The 25,467-nt window shown below is 40.9% G+C and overlaps 1 protein-coding gene and 1 long non-coding RNA gene across 7 annotated transcripts in view; one reads left to right on the top strand and one right to left on the bottom strand.

Annotated features, from left to right (window-relative positions):
- DLGAP1 (DLG associated protein 1) overlaps positions 1-25,467 on the bottom strand; it is a 389,361-nt gene that overhangs the window by 48,166 nt on the left and 315,728 nt on the right. The gene's annotated exons all lie outside the window — the stretch shown is intronic.
- LOC140132852 (uncharacterized) overlaps positions 16,039-25,467 on the top strand; it is a 31,192-nt gene continuing 21,763 nt past the window's right edge. The window contains exon 1 of the long non-coding RNA XR_011855731.1: positions 16,039-16,115. This is a non-coding gene — a long non-coding RNA (uncharacterized lncRNA). The remainder of the gene's footprint in view (positions 16,116-25,467) is intronic.

Consider the following 25,467-nt stretch of genomic DNA (forward strand, 5'->3'; position numbering starts at 1 on the left):
GCCGAAAAATGAGTAAATGCCTGTTTATTAAGTAGTTAAAGTTTAAGTTAAAACTTTTGCAACATTTAAGATCCTAGATCAGTGATAGCGAACCTATGGCACTGGTGCCAGAGGTGGCACACAGAGCCCTTTCTGTGGGCACTCAGGACATCAGCCTAGGACAGAATTCACGAAACAGGACCAAATCCATTGAATCTTCCTGCAGTCCTAGGCAACTTATGAGATGCTGCGCTTAGCACTATTTTACAGTGACACTTTATTGACTGTTTGGAACTGTTTGAAAAGTGAGAAGGTGTTAAAAGAAGTGCATTATCTTTGGAGGTCCTCCTGCTGGACCCAGCATTCTTCCTAAACAGAGAGACCCTGGAGAGAAACTACAATGATGGTCTAAATTTGCCCACCTTCTTTCAACTGTATTGGTGGCCTCAGGTGGCCGATACAGTTAAAGAAGTGGAAGAACAGGTAGCAATAAGTAACTGTTTAAAATGGCACATCAGGGTAAATAAGTGGATTTTGGTCGTAGTTTGGGCACTCGGTCTCTAAAAGGTTCGCCATCACTGTCCTTTATCATGGGCAGCACATCAACCAAAGTATAAAAGGTAATGGGGCACATTTATATACTCGGTCACTCGAGTTCACAGAAAATAAATTGTTTAATGATATAGGGAAGACTACGGATAAAATATGCATGGCTATGGATAGCAAACAGTCCAATTGTGGAGCAGTACAGCGAGTATAATGGATCAAATCCAATGGTGGGTGCACGCCTCCAACAAACCAGATCCACTGGTTTGTAAGGTCAGATATCCAAAAAAATGCAATGAGGCAGCACTCCGGTAAGTATAAAGGTGATCTTTATTCACCCATGGCAAAATAAGGTGCAACATTTCAGCTCAAGCAAGCTTGATAATGGCTCTATGGATGAGCTGAAATGTTGCACCTTATTTTGCCATGGGTGAATAAAGACCACCTTTATACTTACCGGAGTGCTGCCTCATTGCATTTTTTTTGGATACATGGCTTTGGATATGTGTGCCACTGGGTGCACATTTAAATTTACAAAATTAATGATTGACATATGCATCAAGGTATTTTCTGGGTTACCTGCGCACAAACATGCTCCGTGTAGATGGACCCATGTGCTGGTCAGATCCCATAGACTGAGCACAGTACAGTGCATGAGAGTCTTTGTGTTGTAGTGAGTTATGATGCTCGGTCAGTGGGATCTGACCAGCACATGGGTCCATTTTCATAGACCAGAGGGCCTATATAACAGTTTTCAATTGTGTTTAGGTTGTGAACTCCCTTTCCCACCAATTAAGATTTATTTAAAAATGTTTCCTCCTGCCCAGTACAAGGTTACACTGGTAATATTGTCTCGTCTGATTTATGTGCCTTAGTATGGTTCTCCTTAATAATAATTCATAAGGTATTTTCTTTAAAGTGGATCAATCTTGGCTCTTGAGGTTGAATGTAATGACCCCATGGTTATAACTCACCCAAAATGCATGAAGTGGAGCAGAAATCATTTCCTCCCTGCGCTTACCGTTTGCCTAAGCTGTGACTGAGCCCTCTTCTTAATCACATGATGTTTCCTGTCAGGGCACCCTAGGACTTAATCCCCTTTCAAATAAATACAGCATGAATAGTCCAGAACGGGAAGGATATTTCTTCACAGCAGGCTGAGCAGAGCGAGCTGTGCACTGTTTTCACCTATATTCTTTCTATATGGATTTTTTAAAGACTTATAGAAATTTTCTCGGCTTCCAAATGTAACTTTTGGTTATTCACGTTAATTCTTTATGGTAGGAAATCAAATGTTTGCTATCAAATATTAACAGGAGGATTGCAGTCTGTTTGGATGAATAAGTCTGGTGGTTTCTCGCCGCCTCTGTGGGAGTGAGAGAAGTCGTCACGGTTACTTCAAAAGATGCATTCTTACAAGACTATTGGAGGGTTGTATTCAAACTTCTTGGGTGATTAAGCTGAGTGAAGGGACTGGGCTTCAAAGAGCCTGCAGAGAGTATACGGCAGCAAAAACTACAGTCTGCTACATGGATTCTCAGACTCAATTGTTTTATTTATTTCATTTAGAATCAATATTTTGGATACTTGTAAACTGTTTTACTTTTGCAAAAATAGTCAAGTTCAAGGAGGTTGATGGATAAAGGACTGGTAGTAAGAGATTGTCACATATCTGACCATTTCTTATCTCGATGTAAACTCTACCTTTGGAGATCCTGGAAATAAGATCTTTATAACAGGTCCCTAATAATCGTGTTACTGGGAGTCTGTTGTTGGGACCACAGATAATGTTAACCCCATAGCTTCCTTAGCAAAGAATTAATACTAAGTCTTTCACTCCTGAAGCGTTCATGCGAATGATCATGTTCACTCTGGTAAACAGAGCCAAATGGGGCACATTTACTTACAGGGTCACCGGAGTTCACATTGTGCATTGTCCGACTATAACGCACCGAAGATCGTGCGCCGGAACTCATGAATGTGACAGAGTTCACCTTCTTTTTAGTGGTGCATCTAAGTGCTTGGGCTTGTGACACAATTTGAAAGTTGAATACCGCGCTCAGTCCGAATCAGTCAGACTGTCCGACGGAAAGCCCTCTAATTTGTGTTGCATTGAAGCAGCGCAGCTGTGCCACACAAAGGGTCGCGTGCGCCACGATCCCAGCACAGACACTTATTAAATACCTGTACAAGCTGTTTAAGCCCTGAAAACAGTGCGCAGTCGGACAAAAATGTGGTGCGACACTTAGTAAATGAGCCCTGAAGTGTTGACCTTATTTCCCGGAATGAAACCTCAATTCTCCAACCTGAATCCCATCCTCAGAGTTTTCGACAATGCTGTCAGTTCCAGTTTCACTTTGTTGTCAAATGAGTATTCACCATTAGTTCCATTGTAAGGCTGAGACTTACTGATTCATAAAAAATGTATGATGTTTGCTGTTTGTGTCAGAGAGATTTCTATAACATGGAAAATATGGCTAACACATGGACTGGTATGAATATGAATATGGTTGTGTGCACAATCCCTAAAATTTAGCAGCAAATTATATGGACTTATTCTTCTCCCTTTTTAAGGAATTTAAAAAAGGACTGGTATCAAAATGAATTTAAGATGGAATTTTTGCCAAAAGTCTCTTAGTTTTGATGCAATTTTAGTATACTTTGGGAACTAGTTATAATAAATATGGATGAGAATCTGAATTGCACCAAATACAATCCAGTTGAATGTGTACACAGGACCTAACAATTCCGGAACATTTACCAGTTTTCAGAAGAAAGTAATGATACTATTATCCTGTTAGAGCACACTCTTGAGGGCATAATTCAGAATTACATACTTTAAGCAAACCTGTCACCAGGAATGGCATTTTTAGCTGGTGACAGTTTCCAATAGCCTTTGCTATGCTGATTTTACAAATGCCAGCATTATGTGGTGAGTTCGGGGGAAGGGGTAGCTGCAGCAGCCTGGGTCTCAGTATACTCGATGCATTATCCCCCACACCATCCACCTCTCCTGCCTGCTCAATGCACATAACAGGATGGGGTGAGGGGCAGAGGGGGCTGGATCAGCCTGGAGTACAGAAAGACTGCACAAGAAGACTAAAAAACTGCCCCCTCCACCACACACTGCTGGCGGGGAGCCAGGTAATGTGAAATAAAGTTTTAAGTTGTAGCAGCATTCAGAATGCTGACAAAGGCATTTTTATAATCAGCATAGCATAAGCCATGGAACCCTGTCACCAGCTAAAAATGACATTCCTGGGGAGAGGTTCACTTTAAACACATAAAACTATTGGAGTCAGAATGACCAAGGGGAAAATAAGCTCAATATGCACAATATAAGTGAGTACAGAAAACAATCACAACTCTGCAATGAGCTGCCTGGTAGTAACCCATGCAAAGCAAAATAGCTCAATGATCACTGGCTGATAAATTCTTAATAAACAATTTACCATAATTCTGCCCATTTTTATATAACTTATAAGAAATATAACCAGAATGTTTTAATCTAAATTTAGGAATATTCCTCTGGAGCCGAAATATAAACAGCGACCATACATCTCCCTTCAATTATTATAGGCCAGGCCTTCAACAGCTTATCTCCCATTAAAGTGAATGGGAACTGATTAGCAGTAACACAGTTGGCCACTACATAAAGAACAGAGCTGTTCCTCTGGCTGCATTTCTGATTTTGTTTCTGTTTACCAGAGTCTCATCAAGTATGGGATACTTACTAATCTCATACCAATGATATACTGTATGAATGGGTCATCAATATCAAGAAGCTGGAAACCCCCTTTAGGGTTTCTGTTTATCTTTCATCATTAATACGATTTGCATTGTGTGTAATCTGACTGTGCTGTGAATTTAGCTGTTTACACACCTCTGATAATTCTAGTGTCCATACACTTCAAATTATTACTGATGAAACAATCTCTTGGTGTCAACTCAGGACACCAGCCGTACTATACTGAATACTGCTAGCATGTAATGTGTCCCTTGTACTCAGAATTTATGGAGTGTATTATGGATGTCTGTAAACCTTAGACTGCTCTGTCCCATAACTGTTATATAAATGTGTAGACTGATCAGGCTTACATCACTGAGGACATCCAGGTATAGTTTTGCAGAAATAGTAGCTATATAGTTATCTCAATTATTCTACATTTTATAGACACCTTTGTCTTATTTATCTTACAGATTTTTGAATCTATTCCGATTGTCTGTGACAATAAAAAGCATCCGTTATGATAATAAGATGTTTGCCATACAACAGTCTTAGGCCCAGGGGTGAACCTAGCCTTTCTGCTGCCTGAGGCGAGCTATAAAAAGACGCCCCCCCCCCCATATATGTAATATATCAAGGAGTTTCAAGACCAGACACAATCATATTGGTTTAATTTGAAAATAAAGCAATGCAAAATACATAGGGCATCCCACCGTGTACTATATAATGCACACAGCGAGCTACCACAAAGAACAAAATACATACAACAATCCGCCATATAATATAAAATCAATCCATCATGCCACCATATATTATAAAATACATCCGGTGCCCCCCCATGTAATATATAATAGGTCCAGTGTGCCGCCATATACCATATAATACATACAGCGTGCCGCCATATACCATATAATACATACAGCGTGCCCCCATATACCATATAATACATACAGCGTGCCGCCATATACCATATAATACATACAGCGTGCCGCCATATACCATATAATACATACAGCGTACCACCATATACCATATAATACATACAGCGTACCGCCATATACCATATAATACATACAGCGTGCCGCCATATACCATATAATACATACAGCGTGCCCTCATATACCATATAATACATACAGCGTGCCCTCATATACCATATAATACATACAGTGTGCCTCCATATACCATATAATACATACAGCGTGCCCACATATACCATATATTACATACAGTGTGCCCCCATATACCATATGCCCCCATATACTATATATTACATACAGTGTGCCACCATATACCATATAATACATACAGCATGCCGCCATATACCATATAATACATACAGCGTGCCACCATATACCATATAATACATACAGCGTGCCGCCATATACCATATAATACATACAATGTGCCGCCATATACCATATTATACATACAGCGTGCCCCCATATACCATATAATACATACAGCGTGCCCCCATATACCATATAATACATACAGCGTGCCACCATATACCATATAATACATACAGCGTACCGCCATATACCATATAATACATACAGCGTGCCATCATATACCATATAATACATACAGTGTGCCCTTATATACCATATAATACATACAGCGTGCCCTCATATACCATATAATACATACAGTGTGCCTCCATATACCATATAATACATACAGTGTGCCTCCATATACCATATAATACATACAGCATGCCCACATATACCATATATTACATACAGTGTGCCCCCATATACCATATGCCCCCATATACTATATATTACATACAGTGTGCCACCATATACCATATAATACATACAGCGTGCCGCCATATACCATATAATACATACAGCGTGCCACCATATACCATATAATACATACAGCGTGCCGCCATATACCATATAATACATACAGCGTGCCGCCATATACCATATTATACATACAGCGTGCCGCCATATACCATATAATACATACAGCGTGCCACCATATACCATATAATACATACAGCGTGCCGCCATATACCATATAATACATACAGCGTGCCACCATATACCATATAATACATACAGCGTGCCCCCATATACCATATAATACATACAGCGTGCCCCCATATACCATATAATACATACAGCGTGCCCCCATATACCATATAATACATACAGCGTGCCCCCATATACCATATAATACATACAGCGTGCAGCCATATACCATATAATACATACAGCGTGCCCCATATACCATATATTACATACAGTGTGCCACCATATACCATATAATACATACAGCGTGCCGCCATATACCATATAATACATACAGCCTGTTGCCATATGCCATATAATACATACAGCGTGCCGCCATATACCATATAATACATACAGCGTGCCACCATATACCATATAATACATACAGCGTGCCGCCATATACCATATAATACATACAGCGTGCCGCCATATACCATATTATACATACAGCGTGCCGCCATATACCATATTATACATACAGCGTGCCTCCATATACCATATAATACATACAGTGTGCCCCCATATACCATATAATACATACAGTGTGCCGCCATATACCACATAATACATACAGCGTGCCCCCATATACCATATAATACATACAGTGTGCTGCCATATACCATGTAATATTACAGTATGCCGCCATATACCATATAATACATACAGTGTGCTGCCATATACCATGTAATATTACAGCGTGCCGCCATATACCATATAATTGGATTGGAGCCGGGAGCCGAGCGCCGGGGTCGGAGTCGGGTTGGGGGGGGGTGGGCTGGTGGTTCGGTGTTTCGGTGTTCGGAGTTGGGAGCAAGGGTTGAGGGGGGAGAGCTGGGACCGTGGGGGCAGGAGGGGGAGGGGTCGGCGCCGACAACTTTTGGAGCGGAGTTCGGAGGGGTGGGGGGAGCGGAAGTGAGCTGTGGTATGCGGAGGGCGGGAGTGTCGGCCGGTGGCCGGAACCAGGTGCTGGAAGGAGCTCTGGAGTGCTGGTGGACCGGAAGCACGGTGCCGGCGGGGAGCATGGTGCCACACGGAGGGCTGCAACAGTCCCGTTTGGCGGGAGGGGGTTCGATGCTGGCGGGGGTTGGATGCACGGTGCCTGCGCCGGCGGGGAACTCGCCCCCTCGTCCCGCAGGAGGTTTGCCGCCTGAGGCGAGATGCTCAACTTGCCTCATGGCAGGTGCGCCCCTGCTTAGGCCCCTTTCACACTTCCGTTGCAGATCACGTCAGAGTCTGATCAGGGTACGATCAGGGTTTGATCAGTGAAAAACTGACATTTTTCATCAGAGTTCAATCAGTTTTCAGTCAGAGTTTGTTCATTGTCTCTGTTTTTCACGACTGAGCTCTATCTTTTCTATGGCAACTGATCAGTGAAAAACACATTGCACTTGCATGTGGCTCAGAGTGAAATGTGTTTTTGATGCAGCTCCATAGACTTGTATGGTGCGTTTTTTTAACGTGCATGACTTGCAAAAGTAGAGATTTTCTGAGATTGCTGGGATTTAAATGCACGTTAAAAAATGTGCGTGTGTGCGTGAAAAAAAATTCAAGTCTGAAAAAACCCATTGAATACAATGGGGCTTATTTACTAAGGTCCTGCAGCCGCATTTCCGTTGGATTGTGCAACGTTTTCGGGGATCGCCAGGGGGGGCTGGCCGTTGGACGGATTCGGACAACGCGCGGGATTTAACATGTCAAATAGTGTCGCAAGACATGCAGTCACACTGGGAAGAAGAAGGTGAACTCTGGCAGACCTCAGTGGGGAAGCGACACATGCAGGATCTCGGGCGCACGATCTTGGTGAATCGCGCCGGACTTCATCCTCGTCGGACAGATCAGATCGGGGATCGCAACAGGACCGGGTAAGTAAATGTGCCCCAATGGGTCTGAGAGCAATACAAGTTCTGCACGTGAAAAACGCAAGTGTGAAAGGGGTCTTAACAAAGACTTACCTACATGTAGTAGGCTGGAGAAATTCTGGCTCCACTATATGCTTTATTATTGGGGTATTGATCATCTTCACTTACAATAGGTAATTTATATCAGAATGCTTGACATCCAGGAATGTGTCTACCAAGTACGGTGCAGTACATAGTATAACATAGTGTAATGGCTGGGTTTGTGTATTGCTGCTTAGCTCCTTTCTCTTGAACTACAAACAATCCATGTAACCAATGGCCTGTGAAGAGGATGTTGCATTTACTGGAGAACAGAAACCACTTCAAACAGCTGATCAGTGGAGCGGACCCCCTCCTTTCTAATATTGATGACCTATCCTATGGATAGATGAAAAAATTCCTGGAATAACCTTTATGTCTATTGATGTAAACAATAATGTTTCTATTGTCCAACAGTAGGCAAAAATTAACTACAAGCTCAAAGGAATATTAGAAAGTTGTCCAAGTCTGAAAACCCTTTGTCACTGTAACAATAAGCTATTTTTATGGATGTTCTTAAATTACCCATCAGAACAAAACACCCTTTAGAAATAATCTGCAACCTGCGGCTCTCCAGCTGATGTGAGACTACAACACCCTACATATCCTGACAGCTGTTAGAGAATGTTGGGCGTTGTAGTTTTACTATTAAGATCACTGATCACTTGCCATATACCACATTTGTGATGTAGTTTACACATTTTCTTTTACCTAAGCCAATAACTGATGCTATAAACTTAGATGTGGCTTTGTTGCAGTAACCCAGCACTATCATTTCATAGAGAATCAGGCTTTATGCTTTGATTCAGGTGTCAGTGGCTGCTATGAACAACTGATCACGGAGGCCTTGGGCGTCGGACCCCCACTTATTTGACATTATGTATCCTATGGATAGCTAACCAATTTAACACCTTTAAATGGAACCTATCACCAGGGACCTAATTTTCACTAAAGATTGGTTGCAGAAACCCATTACAGCTGCATTTCTAAGCATTTGCATTAAAATATAATTGTGTGTTATAACTTTCCATGCATCCTGACAGAATCCTCTGTGTAGTCCTAGGGGCTGGGCTTTGGTCTTGATGCATTTCAAAAAACCACATGTGACTTGTGCTGCTCACTCCTCAGCTCTCATCCCCCACCTTTGTGCTCCTATACAGCTCCTCCCTCCTGCTCCTTCAAAGAGCTCACAGCCTGGTGAGCTGACATCAGAGGGAGAGGGAGGAGATGTACAGGAGCACAAAGGTGGGGGCAGAGAGCTGAGGAGTGAGCAGCACAGACAAGTCAAATGTTGTTTTTTGAAATACATCCAAACCAAAGCCCAACCCCTGGGACTACACAGATTCGGTGAGGGTACACAGTAAGTTATAACACAGAATTATATTGTAATGCAAATGCTTAGACAAAACAGAAAGGAATATTTGCACTGCAGCTGTAATGGGCTTTTGCAACCTTTCTTTAGTGAACATGAGGTCCCTGGTGACAGGTTTCCTTTAATTAGACAATCCACGAATGCAGCAGGTTTATGATCCATTCAGCCACTGTGATAAATCTGGACTTTTTTCAGACTGTCTTATTTACACAGTCTAGTGAATCTGGCCATTGTGTATGTAGAATATAAGTTTCCCTTTAGCAACCACCAGATCTGTACAGAGAGTAATAAGACTCTTTCTCATAACTCACATTGCTATCAGCTCAGTAAAGTGAATGAAGCCATCTGTTGTGTTCCCTTATCTGGGGTAGATCAGCAGGATTCTTTCCTTCACAGGAATAACCGTTGCTCTGTAAGGATGGGTGTGTATGAGGGAAACATTTTCTAACTCTTATATCAACATGTGCTTTTCTTTGTTACTTCTCTTACAGTTGGCGGTTGCTGGATCTGGCAGAGGACCAATAAGTTTGACAGCTGAAGCTAGCACATGTGGATTATTGCCTAAGAGCTGTATAGTTGATATGGCAGCAGACAAAAGCATAAGCTTATCAGTTTAACTATGACTAAGAGGATGTTATTGGCAACAGGTTACACAATGTCCTTCTATAGTACACAACCGCCATCCATTAACTAGTCCGCTTATATCTATACTCATCATAGCTGCCATAGCTGTTGTATGTATGGAGTGTTTTGTATTTGGTCACTTTTCATGTATGTATTGGCCTTCTTCACAGCAGCAGACTAGAGAGAATAACTTTTCAAGACTTAACTTGTCAACAAATATAACTAAGTCATTAGTAAAAGCCAAGGTAAGAAACTGTGCAACATATGCTGTTAGAGAAAATGCTTCTTCTTCAATGTATCAAGTTCTTTTTCTCCTTTGCATCTATTCTTGATATACAACTAAATCTACCTTGAGATATCAGATGGATTATTAGTTCAATGAATACTGAAGCCTATAGAGACAGGGGGAGGAGGAAGCAGATGCTGAGTTAGAGAAAGAGAGGAGGAGAGACACACAAAATATCCTGCTGCACCATCTAGTAAGTTTTCTGTCTAACCCCAGTACAAGATGCAAATTAGTATTTCTGTTTAATGTCTTGCATGCAGCTGCTGCATCTACTGTTTTCTGTGTGCTTTGCATAGGATACATAATAATAATAATTCTTTATATGGCACCTACACATTCCTCAGCGCTGCACAGAGCTTGCCAAATTGCTCCCTGTTCCCGTGGGGCTCACAATCTAATCAGCCTACCTGTATGTTTTGGAGTGTGGGAGGAAACTGGAGGACCCGGAGGAAACCCACGCAAACACAGGTTGCTGCAATAGCACTACACCTGCTTCACCCAAGTTGCTACGATGCATTAGAAGTTGCAGTCATTATATATATGCTTGATAAAATATGGTAAAAAAAAAGAAGTGCTATATTTTTTTTATTTTACCTACATTCTGATGAACTGTAGACTCTTGCAAGCACCCCATTCCTGATGTGTCATTTTTAGTTAGCTATACTGTACTATACTGTACAAATTTTTTTGTGTTAATAATAATAATATCAGTTGGAGGGTTTTCCAGGAATGTGTATTGATACTATGCCTACTCTGCAGAAAGACTGTCAATATCTGATGGTTGCGGGTCAACACCCTGTTCCTGTAGTGTCCAGTTGTCCAGCGCGGAGCTGGAAGAAGTTGGCTCTGAGCTCTCTGTAGGGGCTGAAAGCGGTAGCAGCCTCGGCTCCCATTCACTTCAATCCGTAATCTGAGGTGTAGATTACCAGTACAACACAGAATACAAACATCCAACTATCAATGTTAATCATTAAGCCATACCCCCTGTCTATTGAATTACTCATGCAGTAATCTATGAGTATTGTTTACTTTGTAATGAAATGGTTGAGTGTCTCCAATGTACTTACCAATGATATCCTAACAGAAATAGGGTATGAGGAAATGTACTATGCACAGTACATTAAAAGGTATCAGAAAACATTTAGGCCTGTAAATATATTGTTTTTACAATCATGTAGCAAGATATATATACATAACTAGACATGTGGACACATAACATAAAGCACATTCAAATCACAGTAATGATATAGCAGAGCTGAATGTGTCATTTAACAGTATCTTGTCTGCATCCTATTAGTTTACTTGCAATCTTATATCTAAAACAAAACATAGGGGGAAATTTAACATGCTTTGTCCACCGTTTTCAGCCAGACAAGGCATATATAAAGCCAAATTTTCGCCAATTTTGCCTGTTTTTTTCTTTTTTTGCTTCACACACCACTTTGTGTGTGACGAGGCAAGGTGGGCATTGAAGTGAACTCCCAAACTTTACAAAAACAGACTATAGGTGAAATCTCCAACAGGTCTAACCTGATGGAGAGCAGTGGAGCAGACTTCCAGGTATTCTGGAAAACTGACAGAGACTATAGGTGGAATCTCTAGCAGGTCTAACCAGATGGAGAGCAGTGGAGCAGACTTCTGGATATACTAAGAATATAGTATTTCCAGATTTAGTATATCCATCCTGCAGTACAGGGACTTCAGTGTTTTTAAAACACCAGTCTTTACATCCCCCCATGATCTCTACCCTTGGCAAAGTCAGTGCTACTCTTCTTCCAGTTAGGTATTTTCAGTTTTTCAGTATTTGCAGGCCGTGCATCCATCCAAAATGTCTCCTTTTTACTGTTATTGTCCTTATAAAATAAACCCTCAAAGATGTCAGGATTATAAAAGTGTTCCCATTCAATATTGGAAGGTATGCTACATTTTATGCTACCATGCTATATAGATTCAGCTCAGGCTTCGTGGTGAAATTGCAATGTAAACTTATGGATGACTTGCAGTTGTTGCACAATTTCACGCTAAGGAAACAAGGAGTTTGTATAACGTCACAGTAACCTGTGAGCTACCCACACAAGCACTGTGTGATCCATAACTACCAGGAAGACATTACCCTATAAAAACTTGTCTTAGCTAATAACTAGTAACAGAGTAAATTGGATTGTACTCGTCTGTAATCATGTATACAGTAGATGACAGCCGTATAGAGAAGACTCTTCCTCTATCTATAAATGCAGTGCCATGTGAATCCTGTCACTCAATCCCTAGACATTGTTTCTCTTTTTTTTCTTATCTTATCACATTAAATCTATTTCACACACAACACTGGTACCTTACTATAAAATAAGTTAGGCTATATATGTGTTTATCCTAGTGCTGTCAGTTTTTTTTTCATACATTGATCGACTTCAACAGGCATTTGGCTGAGCATGCATGTCCATATGTTTTCAAAAAGGCTAATGGATTAAACTGCTTCCTGACAGTCATAGATGTTGTTTCTTTATTTTGCCAACATCAATCATTGAGGCAAAGTCATCCTATACATGGCGGATGGGATAAAATTGTGTAAGGCTGCCATAATAAATTACCTTTGCCTTATAAGATAATGTAATTAACATCTATCTACCAGACAAATGCTTCCTCTACCACCCTCTCCTGTCTGCGACTCCAAGTCCCCTATGTGTTTGCCATGTCCCTTAACCCAGTGACTGTTCAGGTTTTAGGTCACTTAGCGCTCAGCAGCGGATATATCAGGACCCCAGGACTGTCCACATGCAGTGCCTGTAATTTCCTTTCTGTGGGATAATGCAGGTTTGAGCTAAGCTCACTTACTGCATGGCCGGTTCTTAATGATAACGGTACTGATTTTCTTTATTCAGGAAACAATATTATTGCAGAGAAAAAAAATTTCGGTGATGTGGGTATCTAATGCGCATGCGCAAGACATTGCTGAAAGCTGGCCGGCTTCACCAGCTCTTGGGAAGGGGAGGGAGGAGTAGATACCTTTAAATACAGGAGTTGTGCATAATTATGCAAAGACAGGGCGACAAACTCCATAGTAATGCCCTGAAACACCGCAGCCAGACTGCAATGATTTAAAAACATTTTTCTCAGCAATAAGTGTTCCTGAAAAAGAAAATAACTACCGTTATCAGTAAAAACACGCCAAACTGTAAGTGCGCTTCGCTCCAACCTGCATTATATTATCTAAGTGGTTGAATTCCTTCAATAGTTCTGTGTGCTATTAGGAGGATTCCCTTCTGAAAGCTTGAATCTTATTGAGAGAATGCCCAAAAAGTGTTTAAAATAGTAACAAAATAATAAAAAATTACATTTAAATTTTTAGGAGCGAAACAGTAATAATGCAGTGAGATGAGAAGAATATACATGTATAACAAAGCTGGACGATTGTCTGTAAAATTTCAAAACATTGTTACCTAGCTCAGTTTTTCATAGATTTCACTGAATGTATTTCACCTAATAGCTGGACTCTTTGGAATATTACTCCATGCAAACACATGGGAAAACACAAGAGATTATCTTGCTATGTGAAAGGGACATGCACTGGCAACTTCTCAAAGCATTTTCTGCACAAAAGCCACAACACAGGCATACAGCGTGTAAAAATGGACATGTTCTGGTGGCTGGTGGGATACTGCCCTGTGGGTAATCCATGCTGTATTCTCTGTAGTGAGCCAAGCCACCTGGTCTACCAGCACAATATAAATAATCCTCCCTTTTGTCAGTGGAGCAGAGAAGTAAGCTGCACAAATCTGGATCCCACCTACTGTAAATGCAATCCGAGCAGACTGTCAAGATGGGGAAATGACTACAGGCAGGAAATTACATCTGTCCTGCATTTGATTTAGGAAACAAAAAGTCTTGAGAACATGAACTTGTCAGAACTTCATTTGAGGATCACCTTACACACATATCCTTCAAAAACACACTCCTACAATCTCACTGAAGTTACCAGGATACAACTCGGATCATTTCTGGAACACCCTGCACTGCACATTATAATGCACACAAAAGCTAAAATAAGAACTTTATTACAGTTTTTATCAAAGGAGAATACAGCCACATATTACAAAGATCATAGTAAAATTTAAAAGAAAATAGAAAAGAAAAGTGTAAAGAGGATTTGGATTTCCTCATATTATGCAAACTTTTTTACGGATTTTATTGGGTTTAGTGGAAGCTGTACTTATTTCTATGTATTGCTCCCCCTATTGGTGGCAGCATGCAGACAATTTGATCACATTGTATTGGAGAGATATGTCAATGTACTTATACCTAAAACAGGATTCTGAAAATCAGCACCATAATTGCACCTAATTAGATATGTATATTGGGCTGGGGGCTACTATATTTTGCTATGGAGGACCATGACAATTGTGTATGTCAATTCTGGGCTAAACATGGTTAAATAGTAAAATATTCCATGCACTGTCCTCCTCTTTAGGACGTGTTTAAATGTCTGCAGGGGTGACATGTCTATATGTACTCTTCAATGCTTTAGCCAGTAGCTGTACTGCTGGGCCAGTCATGGTTTTTTTTTTATAACGGGAGGTGCATTCCCACATTATGCATTACTATTACTTCATGCTTCTGGCACCAGAGCTGGTAGCAGAAGCTGCGGGTGTCAGCTGTATGTTACAACTGACACCAGTCTCTAGCACCAGCGATCGGAGTTTCCTCTTACATGCAGCGGTCACGCCTGACTGCGGCATGTGATGTAATTTGGACCCCCTGGGGCGCTTACTGGGGGGTCCACTGCTTGGATGACAGACCTCGAAAAATGGTGAAAAAACACATTTGCGCCGTTTTCTTGTGGGCTTGGATTTTACGGCTTTCCCTGTGCGCCCTAAATGACATGTCTACTTTATTCTTTGGGTCAATGGGATCACGTGGATAACAAATTTGTATAGGTTTTATAATGTTTTCATACATTTACAAAAATTAAAACCTCCTGTACAAAAAATTTCTTTTTGATTTTGCCATCTTCTGGTACTAATAACTTTTTTATACTCTTTGTGTGTTTTATACTTTGTGTGGAGCTGTGTGTTATTTTTTTCCAACTTTTGATGATGTTTTCAATGCTACCATTTTAAGGACTGTATGACTTTTCGATCACTTTTTATTGAATTTTTAATATTTTTCAAAATGGCAAAAAAGTGCCATTTTTTACTTTGGGCACTATTTTCCGTTTTGGGGTTAAACACAGTGAAAAACTGTTATTATATTTTGATAGATCGGGCAATTTTGGACATGGCTAAACCTAATGTGCTTATGATTTTTACTGTTTATTTATGTCAGTTCTAGGGAAAGGGGGTGATTTGAATTTTTAGGTTTTTTTAATTATAATTTATTTTTTTTTAGACCCCTAGGGTACTTTGACCCTAGGTTGTCTGATTGTTTCTACCATATAATGCCATACAGCAGTATGGCAATATATGGGGATTTTCCTCCTCATTCATTGCAATGTGCAAATCGCACAGAAGACCTGAGGCTGTCATGGCGATGACATCACAAGGAGCAATCATCTATACCACGCCACAATCTTTTTGAAGCCTTCGGCAAAGTTGCAAGTTGCTAACGCCGATCACGAGTGTTACCGGTAAGTCTTTGCTGCAATATGCACACAAAGCTGTACAGGGGGCGCCATATTCATGAAGAACGTGCGCCACATTTCATGAATCTGTTGCACACTGTACCATCTACGGACAAAGACCAACAGTACAGAAATCCACCTTTTCAAATCAAAGGTTGTTATTCATCTCTTGGCCGCAGCAATTTTTTCTATTTTCTGATGCTGGTTGAAAGGCTGAGAATTATCGCTATAGTAAATTCTGCAGACATTACACTATGTGAAAGGTTAAGAGAAAGAAATGTCTCCTGTACATGCATAATGTTAGAGAAGGGATGAGACTGAGAGTGGGCTCAGACAATTAGATTAAAATGTGCACTAGTAAATTTATGTTCAAAGTAAAATCCATAAAATTTAAGATGGTTTGATAACCTTGTGCCCGCATATACAGTATGTTAGTAGTGTACCTACAGAGTGCTATTAAATATAGTCTACAATATCCCAAAAAGGAAATGCATCCATGTTTTGGCAGGGATACATTTTATCTGGGAATGTTGACCAGTAAAGTGATCCCCATAGCCAAGACTGAGTTGGGAAAAGATTTAGCAGTGACGGAAAACTGTGATGGTGACAAACTCTATAACAACGAGATTCTGGTTTTTTTTGTTAAAATCGGATGCAACATAAAGGCTACACTGTGATTGGTTGCTATAAATAACAGAGTATTTCTTCTCGATTGTGTCATAAATCTACCCTTCTGTATTCATCTTACGTATAAGTACAGAGACATAAATCCAGACAGATCTATACTTGATCTAAGTAGAAAGATGAAATAGTCAGGATGCAGGAAGCGCTCATCTGTCAGGCTGGGAAGTTATTTCAATGATAAAGGCTAATGACAATAATGTGCGTTCAGTACAGCGCTGGGTGTGGACCTGCTTCTTCACCCCTCAGGCATTACACAGGGAACACAAGTGGCCCTTGGAAATGTATATACATGTCTAATTTGTGAGGACTGTAATTCACCAGAGATTATTATACGGGTAGAACCAGCTTTCTCAGTCAAATCCTCTAATGTTCTGTGCTTTTCATTATCTTGCAAATAGCATGTTAATTAATGGAGGCAATCTGTTATTCTGAGAGAAACATTACTTATCATCAAGCCAATCCTGAAAAGGAGATAGATAATGGGGCACATTTACTAAGAATGTAGGAAACTGCATTAAAATTTCTATTTCTGTGTATAATGCTAGGTGCACCAGATTCATTAAGAACGTGTGACAGAAATCATGAATCTTTAGCTTCGCTGCACTGGCCCTGACAGACAAACTTTTTTTGTGGTGCACCTTTAACATAGGGCGTGCAACAGACTTTGCATGTTACAAAATCTGGCGCACGGTCCAACTGAGCACTGGAACACCCCCTAATTTGTGTCACATGGTGCCTGGTGCAGCTGCTCCACAAAAGGGTCGCGTGCGACTCATTTGTGGTGCAGACACTTCTTAAATAACTGTGCAAGCAGTTTACACGTGCAAAGTCTGACAGAAAACTGGCGCAAAGCCCTTAGTGAATGGGAAAAATAGTGTATTATACCTCTGCTGCCATCCTCCAAGGTAGAAAGAGGCTAGTTCTATCATTAGAAATAACAAGGTGCAGAGGTAACATAGCTATGACTGAGGGGGTCACGTTAGTGGATGCCAGTATTATCAATGGCACACGGTAGGTAGCTCCAATACATATATATATATAAAAGCTCTTGTGAGCGGGGCCCTCGTTGCTTTTATTCCATTTGACCATGTTACTTCTCTCTAAGGATGGATTGTATTCACTTAAACCTTAGCTCTTTCATTTCTTAGATGTTAAGGAGATATTCCATCAGTTACAAACAGCTTCCCTTTATGACTGTGCTGTATAGATGACCCAAATCACTGATAGGACCGCCTCATTGACTTTTTGCTTAGACACAATGGGGCACATTTACTTACCTGGTCCTGTTGCGATCCCCGATCCAGACTGTCCGACGAAGATGAAGTCCGGTGCGATTCACCAAGACTGTGCGCCCGAGTTCCTGCAAGTGTCGCTTCCCCGCTAAGGTCCGCCGGAGTTCACCTACTTCTTCCTGGTGCATGTATGTGCTTGACTTGACTCGTCCGACAGCTCGCCCCACTGATTTGTGTTGCGTGAAAGCCGGCGCCGATGAGCCAAAATTTGATCATGTGCACCAAAAACCCCAGTTAAATGCGGCACAAAACTGAAAAATTCGGGAAACCAGACGAAAATGCGTTCCGCGGACCCTTAGTTAATGTGCCCCTGTATGTATCTATAAAATACAAGTTGTATTGAAACTTTTCCAAACCTACACCTCCTCGGCTCTTCCTGCTCTATAACGTGCTGCCTACACACTGAATGTTGACAAGTATTATTGAAATATGTTACTTAAATGGAGTTTTGACTGTGCTGTGTACGGAGTGTTCTATTCAAGTGCAACAACAGCAGATGGTCTAAAAACCACGTGAACATTTATTTCCTTGACTCTCAGCTAAGAATGCAAACAAAAGCTGTGTCTGGTTTACATGCCTTCTGAGCCTGAAGTAAAGTTCAGCTCCTGGGAAGACAATAAGCCACATTACCTCACTGCTCAGCCACCCACTCTAAACATATCATTCCAGTAAATCCGGCCCTTTTCTCTCTGTCATACATGAGTGCTGGAGCACAACTCGCAGTGCACTGCTCCATCCTGCGGCCTACTTATGTTTACAGTTTCCACCTCGTCTGCCAGAGCCATGAAATACCTTCTGTAACAAATTGACACAAGGATTTAGGCTTCAACTGGGCTAAGGCTGAATGACCCATGTAGTGTTTACTTAGTGAGAGCTATATAATGAGGGTGCATGGCAGGAATCTGAGTTTTCTGTGTGTGTCCTGTTTTACAAGTCTTCCAAAGCTATTGCAGACTATATTTATTGACAGGGACAGAGAATGTGTAAAGTCGTCTGCTGGGTGATTCATTTCTTCTTGCTCAGATCTGCGTCAAGTTACTTTGCCAGAACAAACCATAAAATATTTCTACACAAAAACAGTAGTCTGCCATGATATCCACCTCTTCCCAATAGCCCTTTCCTCTGCCAGCATGATTATTCAGTCACATCTAGGTATAAGTGTAACAGCACTCCTCCCACGTAATGATCCAAGTGATAGGAGCTTCATGTGCTTTCAAATATCAGTGTACACACAGCAAGTTTACAAAATCATAGATTGTAAGCTCTTGTGAGCAGGGCCCTCACACCGATTATTACATCTGGCCATGTTATTACTCCGTAATGCCATATCATTACAGCCAGTGGTGGATTATAATATTGGGCAATATCCTGGGGCCCAAACCTTCTAGGGGGTCCTGGGCCACCCAAAGCAGTCACCATATTTTATACTGTAAAGAGCTTTCACCCATGAAATCCTCATACATCTGTTTCTGCTCTCAATGCACATGTACACAAGGCCCATTTCAGGACCTTTGGAGGCCCTACAAAGGTCTTACAAAGCAAGCATCCTCCTTTCTCCAAGAAGCTTGATTCTAGTACCATATGTAGGAAGTGAATTTCAAACATCTAGGGGCTATAATATTGATACAACGTAGGACCCATGAAAGTATTAATCCACCCCTGATTACAGCAAAGGGTAGCAGCATATCCCACTGTATGTTCATACCCTAAAAGCGGGAGGAGGAGCGAGCATTAGCAGTAGGAAGTGATTTGCTGTTGATCAGGAAGTCTCTCTAGTGACTTAAATGCACATATATATATATGTCCATATGAAGTGTGAACACAGCCTGACCACTTTTTGTCCTAAAATCATAAACACTTATCAGAAAAGGAGGAAACAAAAGGTTTTCCAGAACACAGATACTGATGACCTGTCAGAGAGATGGAGGACGTGGCATCACTGGTCTGAGAAGCAGAAGTTAGTGCCATAGATATAAGACCCATCTGCAAGAATGAGAACCCAAGAATTGATTAATGGAAATCTATCAAAATCTTACATATAGACCCAGGCTCCGTAACTGAGGTAATCTTCTTATATTTGTGATCCATGGGCTCCTTCCTTCAAAAATCAACTTTTACAATTATTCTAATGAGCCAGAAGGGCTTTGTGGGGTTCTACCATAGCTCCTCTGTGCTCTGGCTTCACAAGCTTTTACACTGTCTCCCTTGACCCTCTGCTTCCTCAGCACCTCCCCATTCCCTTTACCTGATGCAATCTCACTGCTGTATGTTAACCCCTTACTGACATGTGACGTATTAGTACGTCACATGCCGGGTTCCGGTGCATGGAGAGGGCTCGCGGGCCGAGCCCTCTCCATAGCCGGTAAGACTCTGCTGCATACTGGCACCGATCGCGGGTGTTTTCCTGCTGATCGCCGCTGGCAAAGCTGCCCATGCGCCGCCATCTTTCCGAGGATCGTCACTCCCTGTGACGTCATCGGGGTGCGGCGATCCGTCACCATGGTAGCGTCGGGTCTCACGAAGACCCGAAGCTACTTCGGCTTAAACAATGCGTTGCAATGTGCTATCACCACATTGTAATGTATGAGGAGTAAAATCCCCATATACTGCCATACTGTAGTATGGCAGTATATGATAGGATCGTACAGACACCCTAGGGTTAAAGTCTGAAAAATAGTAAAAATAAAAATAAAAAAAAGTTAAAAAAAATTATAATAAAAAAACCTAAAAATTCAAATCACCCCCCTTTCCCTAGAACTGATATTAATATAAATAAACAGTAAAAATCATAAACACATTAGGTATCGCCGCTAACGAAAATGCCCGATCTATCACAATATGATAACGGTTTTTCACTGCGTTTAACCCCGTAACTGAAAATCGCGCCCAAAGTCGAAAATGGCACTTTTTTGCCATTTAAAAAAAATAATTCTATAAAAAGTGATCAAAAGGTCGCACAGTCCTAAAAATGATAACATTGTAAATGTCACCAAAATCCGCAAAAAACGACACCACCCACATCTCCATACACCAAAGTATAAAAAAGTTATTAGCCCCAGAAAATGGCAAGATCCCCCAAAAAATTTTTGTACAGGAGGTTTTAATTTTTTTAAATATATGAAAACATTATAAAACCTACACAAATTTGTTATCCCCGTAATCGTACCGACCCAAAGAATAAAGTAAACATGTAATTTGTGGCGCACAGTGAAATACGTAAAATCCAAGCCCACAAGAATACGGCACAAATGCCTTTTTTTTTACCAATTTCACTGCATTTGGAATTTTTTTCCCGCTTCCCAGTACACGGCATGGAATATTAAATACCTCCATTTTGAAGTGTAATTTGTTACGCAGAAAATATGCCATCACACAGCTCTGTACATGGAGAAATAAAAAAGTTACAGATTTTTGAATGTGGGGAATGAAAAATGAAAACGCAAAAACAAAAAAGGGTTGCGGCGGGAAAAGGGTTAATCTATTTTGAAATCAGGCCTGGACTTTCCATTAAACGTTAATGGTAGTAGTTAACTTTATATCCAAATCTAATTTTCCTGTCACTTCTTAGTGCTTTGAAGTCCACTACATACTGCCTTTGTAAAAATATGTATTGCTTACCATGCATTCAAAAATTGTTACATAATGAATATTTTACAGCAAGAATGGCATTTTTGTGTCTGAACTTGAGACGCAAGGAAGTGAAGTGAAAGCTGATCTTACTTAGGAACAGAACAAGATCCGGGAAAGAATATTAAACTCATTTCAGATACATGCAATTGACCTACAGCCTTCCTTGTAAGCTCAGAAATGGCCTGTAGAAGTGTATAGCTCACCTTACATATCCTGCAGTTTCCCAGTAGGTCTATTTTATGGTCAATGCCTACTTTTTTTGGAAGGATGTAGTCTGCTTCCTCACCACATGAGCAAATCAAAGCATTCCACAAACCAACAGGGACGAGACAGTCTCAAGAATGCATAAGTAAATAGTATCCACTGCAGGTTTTGCTGAGCACATTTTTTGCTGGGTTAGATTAGGTTTTTGTGTTGTAGGTGGTAACAGTGCACAGATGTACATTCCTTCCTCTTCACTCCATCATTGCAAAATGGATTTTAAAGGAAAACATACCCTTCATTTACCAGTCATCTGTAGGGAACTTAGTAACTCAACAGCATATGCTTCAATACATAAAGAAAAAGAAAAAGGACTGCCTGTTTTCCTGAAATAGCGCCACCTTTTTCTATGGTCCATGTATGATATTGCAACAGGGATGACCTGCAATACCAGATAAAGCCCCTGCGGCGCTGTTCAGGAAAGTTATCAGGCCCTATTATCCTTATCTCAGACAATCTTTTCGTATATTGTAAATTTCTGTCAGTGCACATTGGAGGGAAACATGCCATTGCCCTCTTACGTAAAGAGTTTCATGTTCATGGGACTGCTCTACCCCACGGAATTTGTGACTTTTTGTGCTACGCTAGCCCTTTTTAAAAAACAAAATTGTGGTTTTAGAAGGGACACCCTGGCCAGCCAAACTTAGTTAAAGGAAACCTACCATTTCAAATGGTCGGTGTAAGCTGTAAACACCGAGCACCAGCTCACCCTGAGTGAGCTTAGTTTTGTTAGTGTTAATAACCACGGTATTGCGGTTTTAACACTTTTTAAACTTTATAGCAGAAACTGCTTCGGCGCTGCCCTGAGCTGGTGCTCGGTGTTTACAGCTTACACCGACCATTTGAAATGGTAGGTTTCCTTTAAACCCCTGTCAGAAAACTGGAGCAGGTTATATCTGAAATTTATGGCAAGCTGCACCCGGCATAGCTTTCAATTCTGGAGCTGAGCTGCAATTACTAATAATTCCGAAATGTTACGCAAGGTGCCCCAAATACTAATAATATATAATATGTAGTAATATACAATACATCGACCACATTGACTTCATGATTACCTTAAAATTAGTCCACATACATTAAAGAATTACAGGCGACCTATTATTATCAATATTTTTTATATAAATGTGTGTAATCTAAAGTAACCCTTGTTCTAATATAGTAGCATCTGGAGTGCCACAAAGTATCTTCAAAAAATTATGCTCACGAAAAAGGCACATATATACAACTACATAGTATGCAACTACAGTACAAAAGGAATAAATAAGATTATAACCAATAAATTAAACAGGAACACCACAGTTCTCACACAGATACCAGTCAAGCACTGACAAGATCGCCTTCGTTTTGGGCACAGCCTAAAGTGAACCTCAGTGTGGTCTGCTTTTCATGTTCTCCTCAGCAGGCCATGCTTCCTGATAACTTATAGTTCTACTGCGCCCTCTACTGGCTTATGAATAATTTTACAGGCTGTTGGTATATTTTTCATTTAATTGTGGTTCACAATCCACATTTGGAAATACTAAGAACAATCTCAAGAAAACTGCACCACATACTCCACAAAGATGACCGCTTTGAGACAAAGGGGCATATTTACTAACAACAACTGCAGTTTTCCTGTGTAGTGTGCAGGGTGCACTAGATTCAGGATTTCTGGCGCCCGTCCTTCATGAATCTGGCGCTCCCTGGACTACCCCGACAGAGAGTACCAACTTTTTTGAGTGCACCTTTAAAATAGGGCGTGTGACACACTTCTGTTGGACTTTGCATGTTAAATCTGGTGCTCAGTCCGACTGTGCACCGGAACGTCAACTAATTTGTGTCTCATGATGCCTAGTGCAGCGCCACAAAGCGGTGGCATGCAACACAGTTGTGGTGCAGACACTTCTTAAATCCCTGTGCAAGCAGTTTGCACTAAAAAGAACATGCAAAGTCCAACAGAAAATTGTGCTACAGGCAACACCCAACCTGAGAACTATTGTGATCAGGAGCTCCCTACCAACAAATATACAAAAGGAACTTTCCCCTGTAATGTCAGGAGCTGCAAAACCTGTCCTCTGATTTTGACCACAGGCAGGATACAGATCCCCTACACACAGCAGGAATATATCATCCCGGGGACATTTTCATGTTCCACTTCTAATGTGGTCTACCTGACTGTGTGCACAAAATGTCCTGCAGGGGGTCTTTATGCTGGAGAGACAGGACAAAACTTAGAGCCCGGGTGAGGTCTCATCACCACACAATAAAAGATGAGTAGGAACATCTAACTGTGGCCAAACATTTCTGCAGTCCTGGCCATAACACTATGGATATGAAGGTTCTAGTTTTAAAGGGCAGTTTCCGGATACAAAATGGGAGACAAATTTGGGAATAGAAGTTCTCTTTGACACCCTCCACACAGGACTCAATTTAACAAAGGGATTCATGACCCACTACAACATCTAACAAATGTTATCTAGAGATAAACTCTGTGCAGCGCTGTGTAATCTGTAGGCGCTATATAAATAAAGAATTATTATTGTTATTTAAGAACCCATATAGGTTCAGGTCCATATAGACATGTAGGTGGTTTTGGTTCCCAAATTGAACTGACAAGTCCTCTTTAATTCCCTTTTGGCTCACTGTTGGTTTTAAATGTAGTTTTTCCTTTAAAGATATTTTATGTTTTTTAATATGAGGAATTTTGTGTTTGATTTAATTTTCTCTCATAGGAGTCCTGTCAGTTCTGTACTTTCCAGATCAGGTAAACGCATAGCTCCCAACCGTCCCGATTTTGCCGGGACTTTCCCGCTTTTCGTACCCCTGCCCCGCGTCACGGGCAGCTATGATATTGTCACGAATTTTCCCCCCAGGTCCCGCTTTGTCCCGGCCCTGTGTCCGCATAGTAAATACTTTGAAAGTCTGAACTCACAGTACAGAATGGCTTCTACAGACATCGGGCAGGGAATCCTTTTCAGAGAAGTGTCGGGCTTAGCGCAGAGCAGGGACCACGTCATCAGCTTCAGATCTGTCCATATATGGTCGCTGCATCTCCTAGGGTTCCCCAGAGCAGACATCGGGAGGGAATCCTTTTCAGAGAAGTGTCGGCTCAGCCGGAGAGCAGGGACCACGTCATCAGCTCAGATCTCTATCTGTCCATATATGGTCTCCAGGTCTTCCCCAGACACAATTAAATTACATAAAGTTTTGGCCAGGCTGAGATTCGAACCTGGGACCCTGTGCACTGCAGACAGGAGCTTAACTAACTGAGCTATAAGCCCAGTGATACAGAGCTGAGGATTTCTGGTAAGTAAGACATGTTATCTGCCATTTACACTGTGATACAGACTAATGTACTGATATATAGAGAGGGATCTTCTCAGAGATTATTATTGTAATTATTCAGACTATTATTATTATTATTATTATTAATTTTATTATTATGGAGATGATTATTAATAATGGTAAAAATAATAATAATCATCTCAATAATAATAATAATAATAATAATA

This window comes from Engystomops pustulosus, chromosome 5 (assembly GCF_040894005.1).
Source record: "Engystomops pustulosus chromosome 5, aEngPut4.maternal, whole genome shotgun sequence".
Taxonomy (NCBI): domain Eukaryota; kingdom Metazoa; phylum Chordata; class Amphibia; order Anura; family Leptodactylidae; genus Engystomops; species Engystomops pustulosus.